This window comes from Lycorma delicatula, chromosome 1 (genome assembly GCF_047948215.1).
Source record: "Lycorma delicatula isolate Av1 chromosome 1, ASM4794821v1, whole genome shotgun sequence".
In the NCBI taxonomy this organism is placed as follows: Eukaryota; Metazoa; Arthropoda; class Insecta; order Hemiptera; family Fulgoridae; genus Lycorma; species Lycorma delicatula.
In genome coordinates, this window is record NC_134455.1 from 369,964,309 (window position 1) to 369,981,678 (window position 17,370).

The following is a 17,370-nucleotide window of genomic DNA, read 5'->3' on the forward strand; positions in this document are numbered from 1 at the left end:
TCAAGTATCCAGAAAACATTAGTTTTCTTTTTTATTTCTCTTGTTATTTATTTAATATGTGGATTTATCTTTTCATTACTTATTTTAACCCATATTTCGCTACATTTCATGTTTCCTCCTAGAATTTTTTCCATAGGATAATTCTTCTTCCTTTTCAAGTTCTATAGTTCCTTGTATTTGAAGGAAAGTGTTTCTACTCCGTATTGTACTTCTGTACTTGCCACTTATTATATTATCTAAATTTTACATTTCTAGAGACGTACTTTTTGTTGTACAGTTTCTGGCTTAAGATTTGTTTCCTCTTTAATTTACGTATTCTAAGTTTAATTGTTTTCTTCTCTATTCCAGTGTCCGTTATTGTTTTTCGTTGATGCATAAAATGTTTTTTACTCTTTTTATATATCCTATGTTTGTGTATAGTAAGTTACTTTCTTTATACTGATTGGATATGAATTTAATTTTCTCTTTCGATAACTGTAGAACGAATTTTGCTGCATGTTTTGCTAGGATTTCAATTTGTTTAATCGTATCTTTTATGTTTGTGGATTTAAGAACAATAACATCTGCAAACGCTAATACGTGTATCCTTAGTCCTATAACTGAGCGACCATAGTAAATTCCTTTGATTTTGTTTTATTTGTGTTATCCTAATTTCTCTCTCGTTTTCTTTCATAGAGTTATGTTGAAGAGAATCAAAGAGAGTTCGTCACTGGATTAACTGTCCATAAATGTTTGTTTTAGGGTTTCACAATTTTTCCTGCAATTCAAGTTCTCCTGGGGTTGTTTTAATATTAAATAGAATTTCAAATTTTATTTTTTTGTACAATATTTATTAACGAAAAGCTACCTTCTAGTATTTAAATTACTGCTTATGTGCAGTAATTCAGCATTGCAGGACGTCTAAAAAAAAACTGGCTCAAGAATAATAAAAACGATATAATCATAGATTATTGCACTTAAAAACTGTAAGATTGGTTTTATGTATATGTATAATCTCAGCAGTTAAAAGTTTCATTTAAGACTGAGTTTACGTTACTAAACTGAAATCTGGCTTTTGATAAACAAAAAAAATGTTGTATCTTTTTTTTTCATTTTTGAGCATTTTTATCGGTAGTAAAGTTATAAATGATAATATGTAATAAAGAAAAAGAACAACAGATTTTATGCAGAAAAAGCACAAAAAAAAAAGCTTTGAAATACAGTTTTATAGTAGTTGATTTAAAACTGGAATTAATCTACACTAAAAAAAAAAAATATCGACAATATATCTTTTTTTTTAGAAAATTTCAGAGGGAGAAATATATAAATATACAAGATTATATGTACAAATATTCCTAAATAATTATTTCATAATTTGTATGCTTTAATTTTTCTTAATAACTTAGCTTAAATACAATACGTCCGATTAATAAAACTGTTTGTAGGGATTTTATTTTTTTTTCCGTAGGGGAGGAAAAAGCTCTGCCAGCCGCCGTCAGGCTCACACGGACGGCAGTGCGGGGCTCCCAACCGCTAAAAAACCTCATCCTCTTATCATGCAGGGGCTGGATCTCGACTATATGGTATGTACTTATACACAGCTCCTTCATGTTCACCCAGGAATTTACTATCCGAATATAGATGACGGAAATTTGTCTCCAGGGAGCTATCAACGAACAACGACTACGAGGAGCTCCCGCCGCCAACCACCAGGAACTGCCCCCTCCTTGATCACACTCGTCATCGAATTCCAAGTCTCTATCGCTCCCACAACTTCTCAGTCTTTCGTCGCCTCGCCTCATCGGCCTTCTCTACTATCGTTGTTGCGATTGTAGTCGAGACTCATTCCCATTTGTCGTTATTGCTGAGCATCACCTTAATTATATTGTTGGCCTCTTCCACACCCTGATTCTCGAGCACTACTCTTAAGTCGCGCCATCTAGGGCAAAAGAACACCACATGCTAAGCCGTATCTAGCCCGCCGCAATCGTGACAGCGACTTGTATTGAATCTGCTCATCTGTACAGATAGTCCCGGAAACATTCATGTCTAGACGGGAACTGGGTGAATTTGTAGCCTGTGTTACCAATTATTATTTTTTTTAATAGTAGTTCACTAGAATTATGACATGAATATAAAACTGATATCACTCATCTGGTAACCTTTGAAAACAATTTCAATGGGGAAAAACAGAAGTGAAATATTAATTTTTTGGGAGGTATGCACAACGAAGTTTCGTTATTAGCGTCCGGAACAATCATTCTACAATAAACAAACTAATACAATAGCAATGTAAGCTAAGTATAACATTTTTTTCTGGGCGTACAAAGAAGTGTTGTTAATAAAAAAAAACTCTTGCAGCAGAGTTTACCATTCTTGAGAAGATACACTATCTCTCCAATAAAAATGTATGGTGCGTTCATTTTGAATGAAGCACACGAACGATTCATTCGTTCTAAAGATTTATACTTCTTGATACAAACGATTTATCTAAAATTATATTTGTGTATTGGGTATGAAAAAGGAGAATATTGGGTTTAGAGCTCTGTTAAAAAATCAAAGCTCATAAAACATCTAAAAATATTCAGAAATCTGAAGCTTTTCGTTGTAATATTTTTTATTGTTATTAGTACGCTAAACTCATGAACGCTATTCAGTTACAATTGGCAAAAAAATTTAACAAAATTTTGTAATGGAATATAAACCATATTAAATTTTCGCGACTGGCCGTAGGTCCGATTTTTCTCTAGTTTACAATAAATAATAGTGATAATAACGGTTATTTCAAAAAGGAAGCAACCCCTTTGTTTGTCGACGTGAACTTATTGTAAAAATATTAATGTTAATCAAATATTTATGTAACAATATTCAAATTACCTTTAAAGTTTACAAAAGATGTTCAAAATTATTTCCTGTGTTCCCGATGCAGGGTCGTATACGTTTCATAATATTTGCAGTCACTTTTCGTAATGTTTTCTCTTTAAATTTGAAATCTATCTTCAGTGTTAGCCTCCAATTCAAGTGTATGAAAGCTCTACTAGGAAAAGGTTTTTTGGTGTAAAATCTGGGGATCCTGGAGGTCACAATCCTTTTGATATTAAACGATGGTTAAAGCATCCCCGTAATATATCCAGCATTTCACAGTATGACACGTTGAATTATTTGACTGGAACCAACATTATCGTTCGTAAAAGTGTAACGTGGCGATAAACTGTTCGATTAAGTCGAAAAGTTTTTCATCTACAGACTTGTTAAAAAATAAAGACCTTATTACAAGACGCCGGGAGATCGCTCACCAAATATCAATTTTACGTGCGTGTAATGGTCGTTCATAAAACGTGTGAGGATTTTCAGCGCTCTATATTCGGCAGTTGTGACTATCAATGTAGCCAACCAAGTGAAACCATAACTTGTAGCTGAAGTAAACACGATCCAAAATTTCAATACCGTTGTTGTCAACAAGAGAATGAAACCGACGACAATAGTGTAAACGTTTTCATGGTCTACTTCTTTCAAGTTCTTGAACGACACCGATGCGATAAGCATGCGATTTTAATTTTTTATTAGCCATGAAAGCTGTAGATAGGGAAAGCCGAGCCGATGAAGATAACATTCTGAGAGATTTTCTGGGTGAGCGAGTCATACCTTCTTTCACATCCTCCAGAACGTCTACTGTTAACAGTGATGATCAACCTGTGTTTTGCCAATCGTGTTCACTCCCAGTCTTACGAAATTTATTAATCAAACGCGATGTTATTGACTTATTAAGAACTGAAAAATTGTATCCGGAACTTGTCTTTCATTTGTTCGTAAGATTTATACGCCCAATAATTCTCAATAATAAACACACATTTGTCCTTAGAAAACGACATAGTTAATAGAATAGAAACGAATTTATACCGATATAGCACTAGTGCATAAAAAGGACATTTCAACTGTAACAAGCTGCTAACCTTGAGTACAGTGTTACCAAATGTCATGTAGGGAGATATAAAATTTACCTTTTGAAGGTAAATTTATTACCTTCAAAATAAACGGCTCTTTCAAAAAGAAAAAAAATAACGGGTCTTTCAAAAAGGGTCCTTTTTGAAAGACCCGTAGAATAATAATACTTATATCTGTTTGAATATTTTCAAATTTTTTCCATGTGGAAAATTAATTGACTTTATTTTTGAATGTACTCGTAAATTATTACATCCAATATACTTAAAGGACTTTAAAAAGCAAACCTTCCATGTAGATATAATTATTAAATTGTTAAGTTTTCACAACCTTTTTCTATCATTATATTTAAATAAAAAAACATTTTATCAATTTGTGAAGGAATAACGGAAATGAAGTAATATTTTAATTACCGTCTATTGAATAAGAAGAATGTTTGGATTTCTAAGAAAAAAATTATATAAAAAAAATTTATAACAAGCATTGAGAGTAATTCTTAGATGGTCAAAGAAGTACAAATGTTAAATATTAATTTATTTAATATCTTTAACAAATTCGGCATCATTGAAAGAATTAATCCTTAATATTAAATAATTGTCTTAAAACTGAATAGAAATAAAACAAATCTTATAATTTTATACAGTTATAGGTAGGAGAATAATACGTTTGAATATTTCTGATAGATATATTTAATCACATTAACATAGTACTGTAGTTTTGTTTTCTTTTTTCTGTTAGCGGAAATCTTTCGCGGATAATAGTTTCAATTGAATTAAATAGTAAGGTAGAAGAAGATGAAAGAGAAAAATATATATTTTGAGAGAGACAGATGAGAAAGAAAGAACAGGAAAAAGGGTAGCGGAATGGAAAGAGAGTGAGAGTATTTGCAAATGCTGTTGTATTCAACTACAGCCTGTGGGCGATAAGTGGGCGGACCAGATTTACATATTTCGGTGGAGGAGGGCAATTGAAGACAGTAACTAAACCGTAGGTTGCTATCACCGGTTGAAAAACAAAAAAAAAAAAAAAAAACATTTTATTTCGCTTAATGCAAAACTGGATGCAGAATAGCACGAATAATTGTTAATTCGTATTTTAACATTAACTTTCATATAATCGTTTCATATAGCGGTATGTTTGATCACAGAACTCGAATGAACATATTTAAATTTTCTTATAAATAAATTGTGTTTAATGTTTATGAATAAAATTTTAAATAAGATATTTTAAATTTAATATTTTATAAATTTTTATTAAAAACAAATATTTACGATTGAAAAAGAAATTTGTATCATTTTTCATAATGCAATCTATAGTTTAATATTTAAGAAAAATCTTTTTCTTACAATTACCTAGTTTTATATATATGTAGGCATTTATGCATCGTTTACAATGTAGCTAAGATTTCAACCAGGCTTAAATACAAACTCATCTTGTAAGTGTCATTTAAAATCACTTCGGCTGATGCATTAAATATGAAAGAATCAAGAAACAATTACAGAATTAGATGAAATGGATTACGTATTTTTACTTCCTCATACGAAGTAAAGAAAATATTGTGATCACGAAAAATTTTGGTTTTCAGATTTCAACGGAAATATCCAGTTTCACCATCCCTGGATCCATTTTGAATAGTTTTGGCGTGACGTCTGTACGTATCCTTTGAGCGAAAGTACCTCGCATAACTCAAAAACAATTAGCCGTAGGATATTGAAATTTTGGATTTAGGACTGTTGTAATAACTATTTGTGCATCTCCTCTTTTTATTCCAATTAGCTTGAGCAAAAGTGTCCAGAAAAGTCCAAAATCCAAAATTTTGTGTTTTGAACTTCTTAACTGCAGTAATAATCATGCATTGAGAGATTTTCAAAAATATATTATAAGTGGTATTTATTTTCATTGTTTCTAGAGTTAAAACCAAATGAAATTTTAATTAATGAAATATTTGGATCTTACAAGGGAAAGGCATAAAAGTTCGAATCCGACTTCATATGCATATATTTTTATTTAAATTTTTATTTTTTTTTAATTTAAATATATTGATTTATTAACAATTATAAACATTTGATTGTAAAAAAAATTACAATAAATAATAATTCAATAAAAACAATAAAAAAAATGAAAAAAATCAGAGGTTATTAGTTCTCACTTACACCATGTAACTACTTGAGCGAAGTGAAACAATATTAATATATAAACTAATATAAAATTCTGATACGGACACCACAAAAAAATGTGATACAATGTTGTGGTGTCCACTACAATGCAATTGTGTAACTGTCCCCTTTATGAAAGAATTGGGGAATCGTATCTCACTTTCAAATGGCATAAGTTTAAATGAAGTGCAGCAAAAAATGTGTATATATGATTTAATAGGCATACAAGGAAGTCATGTGGTGTCTACATCAGATTTATTTATTAAAAGTAAAGTTAATATAAAGTATTTCGTAACAATTCACCTATGTGTTTTACTTGTGTTTCATTTCTTTCTACGCTGAGCTAAAATAATCTCTTTAGATTAGTATAACTCCAATGACGTACATTCTCAATTATTCTTGTTCTACATATTATAACTTTTCTTTACTAATAATACATACAAAGCGTTCAGAAAGTCACTGTACAGTATGCTTTAGAGTTACGTAGTGCTAAAAAGAGAATAAAAGTTGTACGCGTGAATTGTTCCGAAATATTTTTCTTGTATCTACTTTATTTTTAGTAAATAAATTTGATGTGTACAACATATGACTTCCTTATTCGCCTATTAAATTACATATACACATTTTTAAAAGCACATAAAATTTTATTTCATTAATAAATTGTCTGATTTTTTTCATATTTTTGTTTTATTGTTATTATTGAATTATTATTTATCGTAAAAAAAAATTACAAATAGAGGTTAATAATTATTAATAAATTAATATATTTAAATAGAAAAAAAGTTAAAAAAAAGGAGATGAAATCTGATTCGAACCCGTGTTCCTTCCCCTTTTAACATCCAAATATTTCATTAATTAACATTTTATTTTGCTATAACTCTAGTACCGATGAAAATAAGTACCACTTTTGATATTTTTTTGAAAAGCTCTCAATGTGGACTTATTACTACAGTTAAAAAAATGTCCAAAGTCCAAATTGTTTTGATTTTGGGCTTTTTTAGACACTTTTGATCCAGTCGATTGTAATCAAAAGATGAGGTGCACAACTACATGTTATAACAGTCCCAAATCCTAAATTCCAGCCTCCAACGGTTAATCGTTATTGAGTTGATAGATACATATGTTTACGTACAGACGTCACGCTGACACTATTGAAAATGGATTCAGAGATGGTCAAAACGCATATTTCTGTTGAAATCTGAAAACCGAAATTTTCCCGATCATAATACTTCATTTACTTCGTACAAGGAAGTAAAACGCAATGTATTTTTTGGCAGTCGTGTTTTGTAATTTTTCCTTTTTTTTATTTAAATATATTGATTTGTTAATAATTATTAACCTCTAATTGTAAAAAAAGTTTTACAATAAATAATAATAAAGCAATAATAGGAAAAAAAAATCGGAATTAAATATTAATGAAATAAAAGTTTATGTAGTTTTCATTTTAAAACGTGTACATGTAATTTAATAGTCGTACAAGGAAGTCAGGTGGTGTCCTCATCAAATTTATTATTTACCTCTTGTTCTTAATAATTTAGTGAAAAACGTTTTAAATAAAAGATTAGATATACATAAATTTCTTTACAGAATTTTTTTCAATTTACTAGTCAATATTACTTAGTGAAATTGGTTGTTTTGGCATAATTGTATACAACGTCATGTCATTCTGATGTCCAGATATTTTCATGAAAAAAATCAAGAAATATTAAGATCTTGTGTAAAAAATAAAACACGCGCGCGCGCACACACACAAAGACAGCACCAATGAATAACTAAATTTTAAAGATAATTATCTCTCCTTCGGGTTTTGTTTAATGACGTTTACTTACGTTTATTAAAACATAGATTTGTGTAATCTTGAAGTTTGTGAGTTTTTCATACTAGTAGTGACGTTTAGAGATTTATCTATATTTAAATAAAACAAAACTAAAAAAATATATAAAAAGATTAAAAAAATTATGAAATCAAATTTAAGAAATTAAAATAAAAATTAAAATTATTAATTATTATTTTAATTAAAATTAAAATAAAATGACCATTTTAATCGTTTCTTAAAATTGAAATTTAAAATTTTTTAATTTCTTAAATTTGATTTCATAATTTTTAGTTCTTTAAATTTTTAATTTTTGAAGTCGCTGTAAAATTAATATTCCTGAATCTATTTGTTGTAGTATAATTATATTTGTTTTTAATTTAGAGTTACCTACTGAAAGTGGAAGAATTAAAAAAAAAATTATATTTTGGTTTTGTTTAGGGTTTTTCAGTTTATTTTATTCTTTTAATAGTGAGAAATCCCACTTTTATATTTTTAATAGTTAATCTATTTTAAATAAATAGATAATTAAATAATCTTATATATATATAATATATATCTGTGTTAAACGCTGTGGAAGTAAATGTTTAAGAGAACACATGCATAAAAATATGCATTAAGGGAAGGAAATAAATTGTATACGAATGCAACTCATGTAATGACAGGTTTCAAGCAAACACCGTCGTTATTATAATACTATAATCAAGGGAAGCAAGAGATGTTTTGCGCGCGGTAACAACACTATAGTTATACTCTCTGCCTCATTCATTACCCTTAAGGTGTACAACTGTATCTCTCTTACCACTGCATTTTAGCCATTACATTACTTATAACACTGATTGCAGCATGTAAGGTAATATCTACATAAAAATTCACTTGTGTATAAATTTAAAAAATCAGTATGCATTATAATTCAACATTTAATTTCAATAATGTTTAAAAAATTAAAATTATTATTATTAAAATAGAAAGCTGTTTAAAATTAATACCAGTCTGATTTTTTAAATTGGTCAAATAATTTCTCCCTTTTTGTTAATAACGGAAAGTTCATGTTCTAAAAAGATCATCTTTAGTAAAAATGTAATTTTATTATTAAATTTTTCATGGTAGTTTCTATATCAAAAAAAATAAATAAATAAAATTTAATAAAAAAAGAGACTTTCTAAACTTTTACATTGAAATCATTAGTAAATTATACTTGATAGTACAGCATGTATAAAAAACAATTTAAACAGATATACTTCATAATAAAAAAATTCCTTCGCTACGCCGGAAGGCGGAGGTAGTTTCACCGGAGCTAAGTAGGGAATAAAAAAGATTTTCAACTTAAAATTAAGAAAAACTTCAAATATACTCAATACGACAATGGTTACAAGTGAAAAACATTTTCTCATCTTTAGCATACGACAAGCTCCATCATCTTACAATTCCAGCAATATTTTGGTCATCCCTTACCGTAAGGGTTGGTCATATTAAAAATTGTTACAGCGAAAAGCTTTCGGTAATGTTTAGAGGACTAACGACCACTTTAAACCGATTAGATACTGTGCCTATTAAGGATGGCATGATTCTTTTTGCCTTCGAAACCCCATTTTTTCAACCCCCTGAGCCAATAGTTAGTGATATAAAAAAAATTTACTTAGAAACGTTTTAGGCTCTTATCCACAGTATAGTAGAAATATTAAAAGAATTCGTTCGATATTTTAGTTAATAATAAGTTATAGTGATATTTTGATTGTTTGAAAAAGCTCCCCCATTTCCACACCCATGTTTTGATTTTGGCCGGAAACGAACTCGACCGAGATTTCGGGACGACTTATTTTTAAGGAAGAATTTGAAAGTGATTTTGAATTTGTAAGTGAAAATTCCTACTGTTATTGTGTCCACAAGAAAGTGAAATATATATACATAAACTTTTTTTCTGACGGTGGTTTTGGAGTCTGGGGGTATGTAAAACGCAAAGATGTTGAAATTTTTCGGAAGTCGAATCATGGTACCCATTAAAATCGGTAGCTTTCTTATGAAATCTACCTAAAAGTGGTGCAATTACAAGACAGATTAAAAAATATTTAAAATTTCACTTAAGTTATAAAGGATGAATGCCTTATATTTGATGCATGGATGACATTAAGATGTTAGGTGAATACTTCCACAACGCGTTTCAGATAGACTTCTATTAAATAACTTACTGCAGCTTTAATCCTGATTTTCAGCTTATCTAAATAAGCAAGTAATGGTGGAACATAAACACTTTGTTCCACATATCCAAACTAGGAAAAGTCACAAGTTGTAATGTCTGGTGATATTGGGGGGTCAAGAGTGTAGTTTTGGATTCCCGTACACCCTAAGGGGCGTCGAGGCCATGTCTCAGTTACAAACCAACGAAATCCGTTGTGACATATGGCACGACCCCGTCTTGCTAAAAATTGAATTATTCATAGTCTTAAATTAGGGTTGGGAAAAACCAGTCCTGGAACATTTCAAGATAAGAATTCTCTGTAACTGTGTTTCCTTGAAAAAAAAAAAATTGCCATAAATATCTATAGATCGCATAAAAAAATTACCTATTGACAAAATGAATTATTTAATTTAATTTAAAAAATTACCATATTTAATAATCTCTTCTACTGATGAAAATAATGGAAACAAATTTATATTTAAAGTTTCATACAAGGCTCATATAAGTTCATACGTCTTAAAAAGCTTAGTTTGCGAGTTACCGCTAGTGGAAGATTTCGTTCGGGTTTCAGCAATCCCGGTGAAATGAGATCGTACTGAAAAAGAGATCTCTTTAATATTCCCCATAACTGGCTGATCGAGTATATCAATGTCCCATATTTCATGAATGAATTGCTTTTAACCAATTATAAAGGTTTTATTTAGTGTAATATATGTTCTTTTCTAATTATGAGTAAACTTTTAAATTTAAATGTACAATAATAATAATAGTATAATACTGTCACTCACAATCTATCATTGTAGATGATAGAATGTGAGTGACAGTAAAAAAATTTGTTATTATAATTATTTTTATAAATATTAAAATAATCTGAGGTACAAGTGTCAACAGTTAGCCCTAAAGACTATAAAGTTGTCTTTTCTAGTACTAAATATTACATGACGATTTGTCTCAATATTTTCAGCTCGGTGAAGAAGGCAACAGGAAACTACTTCACTCCTCAGCTACCACAGTAAGCCCCGTAAGTTACGCTCTATAGTTGTTCGTAACGCGTCATCTACAAACCACCATTATGAGGTTATGGCAAGTATACATATTATCTTTCAATAAATAAAACTCTAAAAATATTTAAATGGATTCGTTTATTTTGTTTTTAGTTTGTTAGACCACCGAAAAGCCTTAAAATTGAGTGTCATTTTTCATCAATTAAGTTTTCTATACAGTTTTATCACAAACAGTTTTACATATATAACAAACAACCATTTGGCGTTTGTTTAATTAAAATATGTTTCATTTATTCAGCTGTTGCAATCGAACAAACAAAAACAGCATAACTGGGACAATATACTCAAGTACTTCACGTGTAGTTATTCTAGTGTTAGACTAAATACGGTGCCCGCCATTTTTGCGTTAGAGTTAAACAAATATATATAATTATAAAACAAAGAAGAATTGTACTCTACTAGATTTAAAACTATTGAACAGATTCATATAAAACGAACAACTTGTTTGATCAATAAGCGCCTAGATATAATGGGAAAAAATAAAACGTAAAATAAAAATGATGATTTATTTGTATACCCAATTTATACCCAGTATATATTAATGTAGAAACCCTGCGTTATTTGAAATCATTTTCTCTAATTTTTCTGCAAAATATTTTCGTATTTAACCAAAACAAATATTTTGATTAATTATAATCGTCCTAGCGGTTCTCATCCTTCTACAATTAAATCATAAAGCTGAAACAGATACATAACTAGGATTTTTTTTGGGGGGGGGGGCTAAGGGGGATGATGATAAAATAATAATAATGAAAATAATTTTTTATTAAAACGGTTTTTTTATACCTTATTGCGTTTGAAAAATACAAAACATATGGTTAGATTTAATACATAATTTACTACACAAAGAAGAATCATAATGTTTGTATATAATTTTTTTCATAATCCACATTTATACTTCAAAATCAAACATTTACACTCCAATAAAAGTTATGAATTATTAGAAAGCTAGTCATCGATTTTTCTTTCTCGCCATTATATCTAAAACTTCATCAGGATTAACAATAATATCTATATGCATTGACAAAGAAACTAACGAACTTAATCTCCCACCCCCCGACACGTACGCGCAATCGTTTTGATTCTCTTCATTGTAGGGAACGATCGCTCATTAATACATATTGTTACCGGAAGAGTCGTTAAAACTTACAAGAGATTATGGATATTCGGCAAATATTCATTATTGCAGCGATCCAATACATCAATCACTTTTAGATCATCGCATTTTAAATTTAATGACTATTTCCTCGTGCCGAATAATATACTCCGATTGGAATACAGATTCAGAACATTTATTATCGTAATAAATCACTAAAATGTTCAATTGATCTACTTTTACAGGAGTAGTTGAACCTGGCAAAAGATCTTGAAAACTTTTTGAAGATTTTTGGAACGCCGTATAGCTGTTTACGAATGTGTTTGGAATGCAATAAGCAATTGTTGCATTTCTGACTTGCGGGAAATCCTCAGTAATCAATTATTTTTATTAGTATTGCTTCAGAGTGAGCGCAGCGCTCACAAGTTGAGTAACAGCGTTACTCTTGCATTAATGACTGGTTAAGGTATATGGAAGGGGTTTAATGATTAAGGAGGTGATTATATACCGAATTATTAAAAATTATGGAAAAATATTTTTTAGATGTACATTACGAACACGTAAAATACTAAAAATTGATTTTTTGGACCCAACTTACAAGATTTAACCCCTGAATGATAAAGTCTAATTATTGTTGGACGATGAGGGCTGTAGCCCTCATCGCTCGACAATTTCTGTGGGGGTTAGAGCCTTCTTAGCCCCCCGCTCGATACTTGCTTACTTTAAGCAATTTGGTGAAGAGAGTAAAAATTTAAAAAAAATTATGTTTAATATAGAATACTATTAGAAACGATGAGTATATTTGGCCGTTTGAAGAGATAATCTAAATATTTGATAAAAGGATATCTGTTTAGCGATAAAATTTATCTGTAATAATTATATAAGCCTATCATTGTGTGCGGTGGATCGGTGGAAGGAAAATTTCCATCGTCAAACATCCCATGCCAGAAATACCTGGAAAAAGGAGCGGATTTGTTTTACCACTGATTTTCTAACACAATTTTAATATTGGTTAATGTATTACAAAGTTCATCTAAATGTATGAGGCATTAAAATTTAAAATTAATTGATTAATACTGTTTGCCACAAAGATTTATTTAAATCGTCTAAGAAAAATAAATCTTATTAGCTTATAAATAAGCCAATCACAAGTGTAATACAATAGTAAGAAAGACTGCATTCCAGACTAAATTCGATATTAAATATTTAAATGCGTTTACATGAAATAATAATGTTAAGGTAAATCCAAAAGAATTACAATGAAATTGTAAACCATACAGGAAGTTTCTTGCTGATATCATTTCTTCCGCTCAAAAAACAAAAATTTGTGTAATATAAATAAAAATGTTTTTAACAAAACGATACTGATATCAAAAAAGGTAAGACACTACATTTCTATTATCTAAATCTGTTATTAATTTAGAATTTTCTTTCAAATAAAATACATGTTAAATGTATGTAGTAATCAATAGATATACAGTAATAAATAAAAAATGTTTAATCGTTCCATATAATCTAGATTACTTCCATATAATCAGTTATAGTATATCTGATGGCGTCCACAGGTAGTAAGTATAAGGGGTATGTGTGCCTGGTTAGTTTATAATGTAAGTTTGCTGTACTGATATTATGATGTAATGATTTTTGATTTATAATTCTGTTGTGTTTTTTTTTACGTGCATATTTGGGTATTTTGCTTTTGATGTATATTATGTCTTCATGATTTCTATCTGATCTTGGGCTAATTCCCTGTTTCTTGGAGACTTACTGTATTATGTATTATGTAGTATTTTGTATTTACTGTATTCAGTGAGCATTAGCTGTTTGGCTACAAATTTTTATTGCTGTTCGATGTATGCATTTATAGTGTATCGTTGTTGCATTGATATTATAATATTAATGAACCTGTCATTTCTGGCGTATTTTTATGTTCTTGCTGTATTGGTTTTGATGATTTTAAAACAAATCATGATATGATGTTAATATTGTTGTGAGACTTATTTTCTTGTGTGTTTCTTCTCTTGTATTTATATATGTTTTTTTTGCAATATGTTTGGTGTGACATTTTTCTTTGTACGTAGTTTCATAATCTGTTTTCTGTATCATGATGTATGGTGATCTATCATGTTTGCTGTTGATTTTCTGTGACTCATGTGTTTTTGTTGATATTCCTATTGTGATGCGATTGTATTATGATGTATGAGTGTGTGAATGGGCGTTATCCCCTCTTCCAGAAGGAATGTTTCACTAGGGGTTCCAGAAAGTGTGGTGGTTTAGTTGGTAGTGCGCAGATTTAGATTCGCATATTAATAACATCTTGCAGCACCTGATAGCGAGCCGACATTGTTTAGGCATCCGTAAATGAAATTCCCCACATCTTTAACAAAAAAAAGAAAAAAAAGCGTTCCATATAAAAAGCAAAAAAAAAAACAATTGTTACAAAACTCTTACCGACACGATTTCATTTATTAAACGACGAATAATTGTTAAGGATTGAGTTGTTTCTGTAAATGTGATATGTATAACATATAAATGAAATCAGGCCGGTAAGAGTTTTGTAACAAATTATTCTTTTTTTTCTTATTAAATGGCAGAATAAAACATTGTTTTTATCTATTATTGTATATCTATTGTCTATTACATATATTTAACATGTATTTTTTTTTAATCAATATTCTAAGTTAATAACAAATTTTGATACTAGAAATGTAGTGTCTTACCTTTTTTGATATCAGTATCGTTTTGATAAACAGTTTTATTTATATTACCAAAATTTTTGTTTTTTGAGCGGAAGAAATGATATCTGCAAGAAACTTCCTGTATGATTTACAATTTCATTGCAATTTTTTTGGACTTTATAATTACGCTTCTTTTGTGTTGAAATTTTATTAAAAATTATTATTTTTAATGTTTAATAGGATGCCAAAAAAAAAAAAAAAATCTGAATAAAATTTGTAAGAATTTTCTTTCATTTTGTATCGATACACTGGTGTGACGTTTTCAATGTCACTGCTATACCATGATTGTGCAGTATTAAAAGCTTTTATATAATCATAAATAATATTGCCAAACAATGATTTGTGAGTTATTATTAATAAATGTTTTATATAAAATACTATATTATATTATAGTCTATATTATTTTAAGTGAGAAATACTAAATATTATATTTCTTGATCAGAAATTAAATTAAGAAGTTAAAATTAAAAGTTGATTAGAAGTAAAAAAAAAAAAAAGGTAGAAAACGAGGGAATTATTTAATTTCAGAACGAAAAATAGATAATTTCCTATAGATTTTTAACAGTTATATTGCAGCAATATAAAAAATACAACATAATAGGAAATTTATTTGTAACAAATTATAAAGTGGAACATATAAACAAATAAGCAATGCTAGAAGTATTTAAAAAAATTAAAACTACCGTTACAAAGGATACATTTAGAAAATTGGCCTCTTACCTATTTTACAAAACAGTAGGAATTATAAAAATTATAAATGAAATTTAGAATATGTGAGGCAAACTAAAACAATGTATTAAATTAATATATATGTTTGGATTTTTAATTATCGAAGATTTGATTAAGTCTTTAGAAATTAATGTTTAAATAAAATTTAAAGAATGTAGAAATTTCATGTTCTAATAACAATAAGGATAATAATATTTAGCCCTTTAGAAATTAAAATTTCTTATAAACTGTTTTTTTTTCAAAAATTTTCCATTACATTTAAAATATATATATATATATATTTTATTTTGTTAACCTCCGAGACAACCGTTAGGTATTGTTTCAGAGTATGATATGAATGATTTGTAACGTGTGTGAAAATGCCATGCCTGACCGGGATTCAAATCCGGAACTTCCGGATGAAATACCGAGAAGCACCACTCGCGCCACGGAGGCCGGCAAGTTAAAAAGATTGAACTCCCTTAAATTATGTTCAAGGGTGAGGAGACTTAGGTTAGTTTAAGGTTCATGCTTACTCCTCTGTTTTTCTTGAAATAAATTTTTTCACAATACTCGTAACACTATTAATATGTCTTAAAAGTAATCAATACATCGACGCCTTGAGCGAATGTAGCAAATTATTGAATCTTGTGCAAGGTTTCCCAATCTTTCAGTCTCAGAAAATGCTTTTTCTTATCTTGTCGGCTATTCAATATTTTACATAGATTTATGTCACTCAAAGCTAAACCAACTAAGCTGAAAACTGATGCCACAAATTTATTTCTGCTTTCACAAAACACCAGTGGCCTTTGAATGGAAGTAGCCTCATTATATCACCGAAAAGAAGCACATTAACGAATAATTTATCTTTATTAATGGGACACAGAAACTGTGAAATAATTATTATTTTTTAAAAATGGTACCGTCATTAAAATGAGCTAAAAAGTGTGAAATAATTTCGTCCAAATAGTTAATTAATTTTTTAAAATACTATTAAATTGACGCAATAATACATGAACATACTTATGTTGTACTTGAATGGACGTATAAAATGGCGTATATAAATTCATGTAATAATTTCAAACGGAACAGCTATCAAAGCACATAATTATGAATTTCATTGATCGGAATGGTTCTTATGAAGTATTGGTGTATAGTATTATAGAACAAATTTATATTATGTCTAGAAATTTGTTATATCGGATCAGGCGCAGATTCAAAAAAGTGTCTAAGTCATTAATTAAATATGTAGACGAATTATTTCTTATATTTTAGTTCATTTTAATGCCGGTTTCACTTCTTTTTTTTAAAAATATATCTTATGTAGTTTTAAGTGGGATAAAAATACTCCTTTTGAAATGTTTGGTAGTTATTTATTTTTTAATTAATTATATCTATTTTCATTATATAGTTATTTAATTTATTTATTTATTTATATTAAGTTCTCAGTCTTTATTTATGATGATTGTTTTACAAATTGACCATTTCGTTTTTAATCTAATGAATTTTTTTTCTAATTTGTCTCAGTAAATGTTTAGAATAATTATTTTCTTTAAACAAAGAGTAAAAAATCAAAATTTATGAGTGGGTAGTATGAAATCATTGAGAGTAATAGCACCCACTTAGAAGATTTAAGCGGAAGTGTAATTTAAGAGACAATTGAAAGCAAAGTAAAGGGATGTTAGGTATACTTGC